This window comes from Desmodus rotundus, chromosome 7 (genome assembly GCF_022682495.2).
Source record: "Desmodus rotundus isolate HL8 chromosome 7, HLdesRot8A.1, whole genome shotgun sequence".
NCBI classification, from domain to species: Eukaryota; Metazoa; Chordata; class Mammalia; order Chiroptera; family Phyllostomidae; genus Desmodus; species Desmodus rotundus.
Window position 1 is genome coordinate 57,562,739 of NC_071393.1, and position 14,825 is coordinate 57,577,563.

The following is a 14,825-nucleotide window of genomic DNA, read 5'->3' on the forward strand; positions in this document are numbered from 1 at the left end:
TGGCATTATAGCAGAATCGATAGTTCTCTATATACGGTAAAAGCACTCTCCTTTTGAAGCTTATGCATTCCCTTTAACATAGCCCCCCTTTCAGTTCAATCCATTGCATTTATTTATTATAAATATGAGATAGAAATGAGAAATTTCCTCCAAGGTTTCAGATCTTTTGTGTGCAAAACTATTAGAGAAATTTTTGCTGGTCTTTTACATATGAGATTTAATGAATTGAGCTAACATTCTAAGAGGTACAATAAACTGTTTATTTGCATTTATATGTGCAAGTATGAATTACAATATCCATGTCCAAGAGAAGCCAGAGGTATAATGGAAGGCTTTTAATTTCATGTTTAAAATAACCTACTTCTTTCTACCATGGTATACTTCCAAAATGCAACAATCCAAGTACCACATTCAGAGAGGCCCAGATGCTGTGTTGCATCTCTCTGGAACAGCCATGTTGAAAATTTGCCAAAAGACTGTCATCTCTGTGGGCTTTGATGAATAGATCTGGGGTTATTTGAAGCTGAAGCAGAGGCCATTTTATTTTAGTTAGTTTCTTCTAGACTTTCATGACTTACTCATTGGAAAATAAAATCGATTGCCCAGCAAATCCAAGAGGAGTTTGTCACAGTCTGACAGAGGGAGTCCCTGTCTACTACAAGTGGCCAGGGGGCTCTCAAGAGTGGCAGTGTGTGCCACCCCTGAGACTGGACAGGTGGCTTGAACCCAATCAGCAGTGCTGTGCACACCCCACCCATAAGAAAGCTGTATAATAGAGTTCATTTTCTGAGGTGAGCATTTAGCTCTTGGAGTCACTGTGCTTTGGTAATGAGGCCTTGAATGAGGGCTTCCTCTTACGGAGAGGAGCTGGCACGGTATAAAATAGTCATATAAGTTCATGCATTTCCATCTGTTTCTCCAAATATGGGTATGTCTTTACTTGTCAAGTCATTAATCCTCACTTAATATCACATTCAAGCTGAAAACTAATTATACAAGTCCACAACCACAGCATAATATTATGAAGACAAGTACATATTTACTTAAAGTCCCAGCAATAGTTTTAAATGTCTGTATAACTTGGAATCACCATTTTGAATATTATTGGTAAAATTATGAAAAGCACAATGGATGAAAACACAATGGCACTTTAATTTCATAGTAAAATGTGATCCTGCAACTGTAATTAATATTATCCACTTCACAGTTGTGGGTCATTATATAGTTTAACTAAATTATTCTTGATTAAATAGAGATAATCCATTGTAGGTCTTGGTTAACATAATTCATGGCAATTTATAGTGGACAGACTTATTAAATATAGATAGTAAGGAATATTTTATTTAACATATATTTATGCTAGCTTAGTTTCAGAACTTAAAGATCATAATTTACTTTTCTCTGTCAGCACACACACACACACACACACACACACCCTGTGGTTAGTTTATTCCTTGCTATTTTAACAGTCAGTTACTGCTTTGGTGAAAGCCTACAGCTTAATCCATTAAGAGCCATTCAGAACAAAACAAACAAACAAAGATTTAACCACTTCAGTGACAACAGCTCAGAACCAACAAGGAGCCTTCTTAGAAAACCCTAGCAATTTTGGGATCAATAGCCTCATACTAGACGCTCCTGAGTGATGAAAGCTCGAACATTTGTGCTGTCAGGTTTTAGAGAATAAAACACAACACAAAAGTGTCTGGGAAAGACAATTTGATAAGTTTCGTTTGGAAATACCCATTGGTTCAGAGGGCTAACTCAAGTCCTATCAACTGTCGCAATGAAAACAAACTGATTTAAACTTCACTTTGGACAGAAAATTTTACCTAGGTGTCCTGAGAGTTGACACTGTTAGTCTTTTAGACTTTCTCCAAATTCTGTTATTTACAGCTTTATTATTACTACTTCTAATTAATGTAAATTAAACCTTTGGTCTGCCTGCCTATCTATCTATCATCTATCTATCTATCATCTATCATCTATCTATCTATCATCTATCTATCTATCTATCTATCATCTATCTATCTATCAACTATCTATCTATCTATCATCTATCTATCTATCATCTATCTATCTACCTATCTATGTAACTGTCTTTTAGAAAAGAAATTTTATCTAATATCTTTATATTAAAGTACTTAGAAGAATGTTATTCAGGGCTACAGTTTTAACAATAAAACTAACAAATAAATGTATATATGAAAAGAGTAAAAACAAACATTTTTTTCCACAAGATTAAAAGCCTGTTCGTTTCCTTTTAGAATTATTCCATTGTATATTATCCTTTGTGGAGAAACCCATTAGCTTCTTTTATACATCTCAAGTCTTAAATAATATACCACTGCTGCAGAATATGTTTTATGGAAAAATTCTGCTGTCATTCCATACCATAAAAAAGGCCTCCTACATCTTTTGTATTCATTACATTATCCTTTTAAGTTTCACAAAATAATCTTGCAATACTGTATCGCTTATAGTTATAGTGTTAAATACCTTTACATTTATTCTTAATTATAAACTCTGTAATGAAATGGAAGTATTATTTATTATTTATCTCAAAATGTCAGCTGGTTAGACTTTACCTACAAATTATTGGGAGGCATTAAATTATATACCTTCACAGGTACTCAGCCCCTATTGTTGTAGTTGCCTGCAGTATGTTTACAAGCTAATTTGTTTACTGATGATTGTCTACTTACTTACATTTCTGCTTTTGTAAAAGTAGATCCTCACTGAAGAAATATACTTAATATAAGGAACTTAGAGGTATTTTTAGTTTTAAAAATAAGTATCAAATCAAAAGCAGAATGATCTCTTTGCTGAAATGGTAACAAATAACAATGACCGTCAACATCTTACAGACTAAAGAAATAAATTACCCTGCAATACCATTAAAATGCATGATTTCCCTGAGTGTCAGAAATGCTGTGCAGCTTTTCCTGGATTCATTAAGGCGCTCGCTGCATAAGTGCGCTGCCAACCGGGATGTGGGTGGCTGTAATGGCAGCCTGTAGGTTTGTATGGAAAACAAGTATGGCAGTGTGAAAAAAATCTTTCTCTCACCCCGCAGATACCTGTACGGAGAGCTTGGGAGACATTTCCATAGGCTCACTGTCAAGTGAATGTTAAAGCCCCCCTTCACTGGGAAGCAGAGGTAAGTCAGAAAAAAAATGCATTGATGAAAAAGTAAAGGGGGTGGGGGTGAGAGTGAAATCACCTGGCATTAAAGCAGCCTAACCAAGTGACAGACACGTAGACAACTCTGATGCTGCCAGAACAACACTCTGCACAGCCCACCAGCAAGCAATTTGTCACTGCGACAAGAATATCCTCCGCAATTTGGCATCAGGGTCCTTGGACAGCCAACTGCGCCTGTACAGCACGAGACGTGCTATTCGGCAATGGGGAAGACGGGAACGGAGGTTCTCATTATGTCCAAATGTGTTATTTTATGAAAAACATATCTTTTGTCATGATCAACATAGAGATAGAACAGTAGTAATTGACAATAACTGGGGGCAAATAAGACAACAAATTGAGAGAAATATGTCCTTGTATGTTTTTGAGGTAGCCTGTGTGCTGAGATTTCAGGATGCTTGCTCAATGTGTCTGGTATTTTATGGCACATTCCCACACTGTTTCATAGACATAATGCATCCATAGGTGCAAGAATTAACTGGGAAGATTTTTGACAGTAACCCACTTGCTTTCTGCAGAACAGGCTCATTGCTTTGTTTTAGACTTTATGTATTTGTATATGGCGTGTTGATTAATATGTCGCTGAATGCAAATCCCTTTTTACTGCTATGATTTGAAATAAGACAAAGAATTGAAGGTAAGTTGGGTGATAAATGTGCAAAGGAAAGACCCTTTACTCTTTATATTGCTACCCTGGTAATCTATTGTAAAAGTGCAGTAAAGGAGAGAAGCCAGGGGCATAGGATAAAGGTATCTGATAAATAAGCAAGTAGTGTTCCCCTTGCCAATTACTTGGCATCTTACTTTGTAATTAATGCCACAGTAATGAAAAAAGTGGTAGGCACAAAGATTGGGCCTTTTGTGCATTCTATACAGAACCAAACACTCATAAAAATCTAGCTCAAAGCTAGCCTAGTTTGGCTCTCTCCACAATCAAGACTTGCTAGAGAATTAGTACAGTCCCATAGGGTGTGTGTGTTTGTGTGTGTGTGTGTGTGTTGCAATGGATTTTATAAGAGTGACATCAGGCAATTGTGGTATTGCTGTCTCCATCACACAGACAATGGTGTCCTTCATTCCCCAGACATGATGGAAACTTTTACCTATTCTGCCAGAATCTAACATCATGGTATCTATTATGTTGTTCACAGTTGTCCCGTGAATCACTTTAGCTAACTGCTGCTTAAGTGGCTATGACTTTCAGTGCCTGATGTATTTCCCAGTATCTTATATACTTGTGCTCTATGGGAAATTTCAAGAAATACTAAAACTCTTGAGTTAAAAAATAGTGAAAATGATAATACTAATAAGCATTTTTAAGAAGTAGGAAAAGGAATATAAATTAGGCAATTTTGATATCATTTGAAATATAGCATGTTTCAAAAATATCCAACTAATATTATATAACAAATTTTTTAAATGTAAAAATATATTTTCTCTTGCTGTCTACATAAACTGGACATTAATGGATAGTTTGGGATGCAGGGTTTAGGGAAAGAGATGTTTAACTGTGAGACAGATGGTGTTAGGGGTGGAGCAAGGACACCAGCTATGTATGTGGATAGTTAAATAAAACAGTCTAAGATTTATATCCATTCAGGGGTAAGATACAAATAGAGAGGAGAACAGAGAGGTATGAGAAGAGAGAATGTTCAAGGCTAGAGGGTACAAAATACAGTGGAGACCATAAAGAAAACTAACCCCTACTTTTCTAAGCTTTGCATGGGGTGTTTTCCTTACAACGCCCATTAAAGTCAATGGGAATCATGCAGCTAAAACCCTGAGTAACTCTTTGACAATTTACTTCCCAGTGTCTGGAAAAGAGTACTACCTACTAAGGGCAATTTAATCATTTTAGTTTGTGCTTCCCATACAAAGACAAATTTGATAGCATATAGCAGGAGTAAAAAGAGAGACTGCATTTAAGATTTTCTTATTGCAAAAGAAATCATCATTGAAAAATGTCACCTAAACTCTCACCTTGTTTAGCAACAATAATAAACAGAGAAAAGCAATCCAGTGAAAGAATATGAAAAGACGTATTGACTTGATTACAGGAAAAATGGTGATTGCTAGTAGGTTTTTTTTTTCCATTTTAAATTCTCAAGCTCTGAACACAATCGCAGGATAATAAGAATAGAGAACAATTCTTAAGACACCAACCTGAAGCTCTTGATTACTTGCTTTTTCCCATGTACCTCAAGTTGTACATATGTAAATATAGCTATGGCATCCTTATAAAGTCTTTAATAATACAAATACAGTTATGGGGAAGGAGGATTTACCATAGACTTCTAATTACATGCAGAGATGTAGGTAAAAATGAACAGATATTTATACTGCTATAAGCAGTAACTGAATAAATGCACTGTACCTTATATATAATATTATTTTTGAAAGCTACAGAATGTTTTTGTTAAAATGTGCACACTATTTATAATCTCTTTTGTGAACTTTGAAGTCAGAAAAGTAACATTGGCTTTCAAAGACTTATTTTTGTAAGGTTCTATATTTCTTTACTCTGAAAACACTGCCTATTTAGGTGCTCTGCTGATTTACTGATATAATTCTTATAACCATACAACTATATAATAAGCTTATGTGGACTGACGATACAGCTCCTGTGTTTTCTGAGTCCCTTCTCTGTGATTTGTTTTGTGACTTGTCCTTTGAAGGATGAAGAAGTAAGACCCTACATGGCTCTGCTTTTTAGTGCATGGAGCAGAGACACATCTATGAACAACTGCTTATGCAAGTTGATTGCTGGGCAATATAAGTTCTCAGTTCTTATGGGCAAATGAGTGCTTCTCGCCATGGACCTAGCTTGTGCTTCAATTTAGGTAAGCATTCTGCTGCAGCAGCCTTGAAACTATTGCTCTCTGATTGTATAAATTAGCAAATCCTAAACTATACCACCAGGAAAAGGCATAGCTCCACATTTATGAATGCCTGGCTTTTGAGAATTAGAGTAATTAGGTTGCCAAACCTACCATTGATTTTCAGATAGACTTTCAATAATTTTGTAAGAGTAAAAACCTTTCTGAAATCACACTGATACTTTTTTTGGTGGAAATAATACATAAGGATGAGTACAGTGATTTGATATGTGAGAACAATTAAAGGAGAGAGATATTTTGCTTAAAGAGAATTAAGATGTGTTTCTGGGTTGAGTCAAAGGCTATAATGCTGGAGGGTTTTGACTGTGTAAGAAATTCTGAAATCTAATTTCCTTGGAGGATGGGGTTGTGAGTGCACAAGATAATAAAAAATATGCTGTTATTAAAGTAGATTACAGTACTACTATAAAATCAGAGACAATAATACCTTTAAGACATTAAAATTCTCCAAGTTTTAGTTTTAAAACTCACAGCTGGTTCTTACATCCCAGGCCATTCATTGTTTGTGACCAGATCATATGTCCTTAACCAAATACACATTAAAAGATTTCTATTCACAAGTTAAACCTGGTGGAGTTGAACACACAAAGCACTTTAATTACTTATTAAGTTTTTATTCAATTTTTCTTCATATAGTATATTTGTAACCAGCAAGGGTAAGAGTAAACAAACACTAGTGTTTAAAGCAAAAGAGAAAGTCAGATATTGCAGTGCCAATGCCATTCGCGACGTTACAGAAACTTATTTTCCTCTGACATTATAGTGCCATTGTTTCATTTTGGACAAGAAACTGAATAATCATTAACACACTTCACGAAATCAAAGATTTACAGGATTATATATTCTAGATCTCTTATTTTAGGAATTTTCTTTGCCATTACTTGAATGAATTGGATATTTTAGCTAATTAAATTCTAAAATTAATCTCTTTATTTCAGATCTGTTTTTCTGGGAATTTACTATAAATCAATGTTTGCTAGCACTGACGTTTAAGACATCTTTCAATATTTATTTTTTCATACTTCCCTCCACATGGCTAAGAAATTATTATGCTTTTGAAATGACATCTGTGCAGTCACTTTGTAGTATATGCAGTTGGGGAAGGACATACAGAAATAATACATTTTCCCTTGCAGCATCTCAAGCGTCTTACACATTCAGTGTGTGTTGTGCGCACACACATACACACACTGCATTTCTTTTAACTCAGTGAGCACAGTTGTGAGTATATATTGCCCTGTAATATTTTCCCAGCCCAGGGAATGATGTTTTATGGACTGATCTTTGTCACTTGCATGAGAATTATTCAAACATTCTCACTAAGAATCCAAACAAATAAGTGCATAATCAAATTAATGATTAATTATATTCATAAGGATGAGTTTATATTTTCTTTATTGTGACCACATTTGTCTTCTTCCTGTGTCCCTATTTATCTATATTTTTTCAAATGTGAAACCTGAATAGCCTTCTACAACTAAAACATATCTGGAAAGCTGAAGCATGGAGGAAGGTAATTTTTGGGTGAGGGTATGGTACTGTCAAAGAAGTGGATTCCCTGCCTCCAAAGATCTTTGGGATTTTTTTATATGGCAAATTTCTGATGCTGCGCTTCAAAGGCTTGAGGCCTGAACTCTTCTTTGCTACATCAAAGAAAAGGAAACCCCTATACAATAGGTTGAGTAGTCTGGAGCAAAAGGTCATCCAACATTACACGTGTTTGTTAGAGACTAAAGCCCGGAAAGGAAATCCTCCCAAGCAACTGTTAAGTTGTCTGCTCCCTACCTGGTGTGTGTGCACAACTGTAAAGAAGGGGGATTCAAGCACAGGTATTGAAAGAGGAAGAGGCCTTTTAAGATGAAATGGGGTCTGGAAGAATTTCAAAGATACCCTAAAACAGACAGTAGAAATTCTACTTGAAATAGAAGTGTTTTGAGGCTTAAAAATGATGGCGCAGAATGAAAAATATTGTTTTTTCACCATTCTAAAATATATAATGAATTCAGGTTATGGTTAAGGTGAAATGCAACATAATTTTCATAATTATTTATGCGTGAAAGGCACATAATTGTAGGTTCATTCACAGTCAAGTGGCAGTGTTGGGCAATGGAAAAACCAGGAAGCTATTTCTCTGGTTTTTCAATCTCATGCTACAACAATTTGAGGAATTATTTAACTATTTAAGGCTTACATGGGTACAAAACAACATTCTGACAGTAATCATAAGATGGAATAAGATGTTACTTCAGGATTTTTCTGATACCTGATGTTTCCATTTTTGTTTGAGCTCTAAACAAAATGCTCTAAAAGGGTGTATTCTGTTTAGTATGATAGTTTCATTCATTTACTCATTTGTTCCTTCAAAAATAACTGAGTACTGACTAAAGGGAACGTCTATACTTGCTTGCTGCCAGTTATTCAGAGACTACGAAGATAAACTTTCAAACCTTTAAAATACTCGTAGTCTGGTAAATAAAGCAATAAACCAAAATTAACAACACCACTTAACAAGGGCTATGATAAATGCCAACATTTCTGTGGGAAGTTAGAAGGGGAGCTTCAAACTGTTCCTTAGAGAGCCTGGGAGGCTTCGTAGGGGAGGTGATCAGTGAACTGGATTGATAGTAAAAATGGGACTACTTCTACTTCTTGCTAGTAGATCCAAAATTGCCACAGGAGGGCTGAGTGAATTTGTGCAGGTCAGGAGGCCCTTGGCTTCAAACCTTCTTTGTGTGTGTGTTATGTGTGTGGCTTTAAAAACATACGTTCTTGTGAAATTCTGCTTCTACCAGTTTGTTTTGATACTGGATTTTCTTTCTTGTCTTCTTTTACATAGGAAGGAAAGGGAAAAACTGTAATTACTATATATAAATGTGTGATTTATATCATGACTACTTTATACCCATTCAATACCTCTATTTTCTGAATGGTGTATATGTGTGTGTATACACATGTATGAAACATAAACATAAGTAAATGTGATTATGATAATTTTATGATATTTTTTGAGGTAACAGGAATGATGTTGGCATGTTAACAAACCCAAACAGGGAAACCTACACTCAAATTGTTTTAAATATTTGAGGGGGTTCTAGGGCTTTCCAAGAACAGCAAATCATACAAGCATGCTTTTTTCTATATTATACAATGTTTTAGAAAGATTCCCATTCTAGAAAATGTGAAAAAGAAACAGGTAACGGGATAGCTTGGCACACAGAAAATATTTGAAACAAAATCAGAATTTAATGATCTAGGCCAGTGATTCCCAAACTATAATGCGCATAAGAACCACCTGCAGAGCCTGCTGAAGTACAGTGGAACTGGGGTTGGACGGATGCATTTCACTCTTTACAAACTCACAGGTGATCCTGGTGCTGCTGGTTGAGAATGACATTTTGAAAACCACTAATCTAGACCAGTTCTCAAATTTAGTCTGTATATGGATCACCTGTGGATCTCATCGAACTGAAGATACTTATTCAGTAGGTCTGGAGTGGGTGGGAGACTTTGTTTCGAACAAGCTCCAAGGTCATGCTTGATGCTTCTGGAATGCAGACCACACTACAAGAAGCAAGGCCTTATGTGACATCCTACTTTGTGAGTTCCAGTCATACGACATGGCTTGCTGATTTTAGAAAATAATGGGATCAAATAGCAATTGAAAGTTTATTTTTTTAGAAAATAGGTTTGTATCCTTACCAACAGTGGTTAATAAAAAATAACTACTCCTTCTTGTGTATTATATGAGCAAATACTGCCAGCCCACTGACAGCAGTATTTCTAGAGCTCCCGTTCTCTGTCAAAATGCCTGCCCTAGTTACTCTAAAAGGTTAGGTGAAACATGGGTTTCTCCTTTAAGAAGCTTCTGTAACTACATTACTTTGGACTTTTAGAAGTCAATTAATACCCTATATTAAATAGATTATAGTTCTCTGATTCTGATAAATTGTGTACAAAAGGTAAAAAAGGATTAATCTAACATCTCCAAAAAAAAGGAGCTTAGAAACAGTACAATATTAGTGTTATCTCCCCTTGATCCACTCTCACCATCCCCCAGTTTAAAAATTCTGTTTAGTTAGACAAGTTCTATTCATATAAAAAGAAAGTGGAGCTAAATCTAGTGAAATGAGCTGGAAAATATACTTAATGTTGATCAGATAACAGTCACTGATAGACTATGTGGATGAGGTGTGCAGAGCCTTATTAATATGTGTTGGCTGTCTTCAACCTGTATCTTCTCAGTAATGGACATCTCTCTATGCCCTCTCTTCTGTGTAGACCTTTGAAAAAGCAGAGGAGTGAAGTGACGGTAATGGTAGTACTTTAGAGGATTTGGAGGAGAAGTTCCTAACGGAACATTCAAATAAAAAAATAGGAATCGCATCTATACAATATATTTTGGCCAACTTTGAATGATTTTAAGTACCCTTGGGATGCATATTTTTTTGTTCTCCGTAGGACCACCCCCATTCACAAACTTTTAAGTGATACAATACATGAAAGTTAATGACTCAACATGGTTTTTACATAGTAAATTTCTCAATTCTCAGTTTGTTGACATTTTTGGTGGACTGGATCAAATATGAGTAAACAATCATGTTAATGCTAGTATAGAAACCCTTAGACAAATAAATGTAAAAATAGTAAAATATTAATATAATTTTAACATTTCTTCTTGCCTTGGGTATGTGACTTTTTGTATTATTATTTCTGAGGAAAAATGATTATCTTTACAATAATTATTTGTGATTAAGTGCTTTTGTCATTTCTACTTCTTCCCATTTCCAAATGGTATTAATTTCTGATCTACTCACCATATTGGGCTATTCAAGAAAAATTTTACTTGCCAGGTGTTTGACTTCCTGATATATCATGTGTGTGTCTTTAGTTAATATCTATCTAAAAGAAGTTGCATAATATCTGTCTAAAATAAGTTGTAGATAATTTGATTTTAAAATATAGATGTTTGGAAATATGGCCCTTTATAAAAGCTTTGATTCCTCTTCACAAAAAAATGCTCATGAAACCCACACAAAGAAATTCTGCATATGAAGTATTGCATATTTACTGGCCTTTTGAAGGAAGATCCCCAACTTTGATATTGATGGTTGAAGTTAACCAAAATGCTATCTTTTCTTCTTCTTCCTTACATAGACATTGAACCATGATGGATCAATAGACTGTTTTTGTAAATACATCATTTTGTTTTTATTGTGCAGACCTTGCCCTACAAATAAGCCTTTATATAAATTTGTAAGATGGAAGCAAGTGGACATCTGGCTTCTGTGAAAAATACGATTCACTCATTTGCATTTTTAAATTCCATTCATTCCATTTATAAATTGTTCATGTCCTCTTTGTTCTTTCTAAAAGCAACTCTTCTCAGCCATCTTCAATTTTAAATATCCACAGAAATTATATTACTTATAATTCAGATCTTTTTAGAATTTTAAATGAAAATTAATATTCAACATCCACAGCATGAAGAAAACCACAATATGCAGGGAAGTGGGAAGTTAATTGAAAACCAATAAAAAATTTGGGTGACAAAATCGAACTTACCCTAGTACTGTATATTGGTCTCACATGACTGAAATACTCTTCAAATGCCATTTAAAAATTTTAGGATCAAAATACTGAAAAGATAACTTATTACTCAGGTTGATTATAACATTTTGTTCAGAAAATATTTTGAGTATGTAAAGGTGATTCTATTACTGATGATATGCTGTAAACAAAGTATGAGATGAAGGACTGACTGTACAAGCATCCCCACTTTCCGAAAGTTGGCTTTGCGCAACTTTACTTTTATGAAAGACCTACATTGGTGCCTGTTTTCACTAACAGAAAGAAAACTGAAGAGGATCTTCACTTTTGGGAAAAAAAAGAGGAAAAGTGAAAACAGTGTTCTGTGTCTCTTTTGCAGTGAGAGCCGTGTACTCTAAGAAGAGAGAGTGGCACTGCCAAACTCCCTTCCTGGGGGCCACACTGAGCATCAAGCCCCAGACTTTTGAACTATATCTGTGAGTGTCTGTGTTTTATCTCAATTTATTTTGTGTATTGTTAGCAAGATGTGTCCTAAGTAATTGCGTCTTTGTTTTATGCTATTTAGGTTGATGAAAAGGTTCATGGGAACACTCTACTTGCCAATGGTGGGGAGAACCTGCTAAATGCTGTTTGTTTGCTCATCAATATTACTAGCAGAAATAGTTTTTGTGAGTAAAAATTTAAAAAGTACAAGAACTTGAACCAGGAAGATTTATTCACTTATCCTCTGTCCTAGTCTTTTTTATGGTTCCAAATCCAAACTAGTAATTTCCACAATATTGAAATTTCATAATTACCAAGAGCAGAATGACTCAAAAGTTCCATTTGAATTTTAGGTAACATTTCTCATAAGCATTATATTCCTCATTTAAATGATTTTCCTGGGTGGAATCCTAGCATTTCAAAATGATAGTGTTGAATTATTAAACAGTTAAATGTAATCTCTTAGCATATCTCCCTATAACTATTTATATACTCAAAAAACATGTGTGTGTGTGTAAATGAAAAGATTTTCCTCCAGTTGAGTGGAATACTTGATGGGCCTAAAATTACATAATGCAAACATGGATAACCATGATAAGCAAAGATGATAAAATAAGAAAAGTTACTTCATCATGATCTTAAGTTGTAAGTTTTGAACTCAATTCCAAAAGTATATCAGAAAATATTACTTTTCTAAGACTATCAATCACATGAGTTTTAAGGAGAGTTACTTAGAGAACATATAGCATGGCCAGTGGAGAAGTATAGATGAGGACCTAGAACCAAGTAGACCAGGTGGTGGAAGTTCTCAAACTCTGAGCTCCTAGACTCTCATTTATAATGCATTTCTCCCTCCTGATGTTCTCTCCTAATATCACATAATTTAGAAAATTCCTAGAAGAACATACTGGAGTTGAAACTGGGAGAAATGAACTTGATTAAATTTCCCAACCTGAATTTTATGACAACTATCACACTGACCTAAGTCACATTTCCATTCGGGGTTTGGTACCTATAATCTGGGGGAAATAAATGACTATTGTAATAATTTGGCTTATAGAGTGGTTAGGGAATGGAGAGTCCCTTTCTTGAATTCAAGGCATTATAAACCAGTTTGAGACAGCTGGAGAATTTGAGAAGCCAGTGTCATATTCCTAGAACTAACTACTAACTGGAGAAATTGATCCCTAGACCAACTTGAAACATAACCGGATAGACTAATGTGATTCTAGTGAGGTAAAGCAAATTGGTCCCATCAATCACTTCAGAAATGCCTCAACTCTTCTGTTTTGAGGAGGACGAGATGTACTATCATCAGGACACCACTAGATCTTTTCAGGCATCATTAATATTTTCAAATCTATTGTATGGAAGTTCAGTACAGATATAATAATCTTCAGTTTCTTGAAGAACTAGAAACAGTCTACCTCTGTCTTCCACTCATGCAGCTGTCACAATTCTGGATCTGGAGACACCTCTCATTGAAGGAAATTTAGTTGCCTTCCTGGTGGGAGGAAGTAGTTATGTAAGGTGTTGAATGCTGATTAGCATGTTAGTCAGGCTCTCTATATGACATAATCAAAAGAATGAGGGAGCCTTGAAGAAACAGTTCTGGAGAGAAATGTGGAGAGATGTTCAAAGCACTTTGTGTCTAGAACAAAGTCATGAAGTTCTCCATTGAAGGAGATGCTGAAGCCTAATTTCTGAAAATAACAAGAGGCATCTGTTTGGTAGATTAGGCCAAAGGAGAAATGGGATGTTTGGTTTAGCAGGCCAGAAAACAAGTACTGAGTCAGTTTTCCTCTTTTGGTAAAAACGCAAATGGGTTTTGGCTGTGCTTTTGATCCATTTTGTCTTGCTTGTGAGGTGAGACAATAACATCACCCCCTGCTTGCTTCATAGGTGTATATTCAGGGCAAAATAAGATAATTATTTCTCAATACAATAACATTTGAGACTTTAGGAGGGGAAAGTGCAAGCACATAAAACTCTAGACATAGCATTCTATCGTAGTTTATAGTGTCTTTCATTTGGGATAATTTTTGTAGAAGTATTTATAAACTGAAGTCCTAAACCTCTCTTGCTGCTGGCAAAACTAAAGACATAACTCTCTAGGAAGCCAATATAGAACCCAAAGCTACGGAATGATTTCTTTAGTAGTATAGCAAATTAGTAAAGCACATAAGAAGGAAGATAAAACTTCTGAAGCTTATTTTCATTACCATGAAATTATTTGTTTTGTGTTAAGTAAACTTTTCATTGATGTAAAATACACATTCAAAAATATACAAATGTAAAAGTGTGCATTATTGAATATTTAAACAAAGTGGACACATCCATGTAGTCCTCAATGGTTTTAAGGAATAGAACATTATTTGTATATAAGAATTCCCTTTGTCACTACCTCAGAAACAAATCATTGTCTTTATTCCTATTTCTTCCAATTAATTTAGTTGTTGACCTTCATGTAAGTGGTATATGGTATGTTTGCATTGTTCTCTTGCTGTGGCACAAATACGGTGGAACTGCAGCTCATTTCCTTTCACCACGGTATTTTATCACATGGATATGCCAAGATTCATTTATCCCTACCTTTGATGGATATGGGTCGTTTCCAATTTTTGGCTACTATTCATCTTCTAGTACGTATTTTGGGCACATTTGTATACTTTTCGTTAACTCTGTACCTATGAG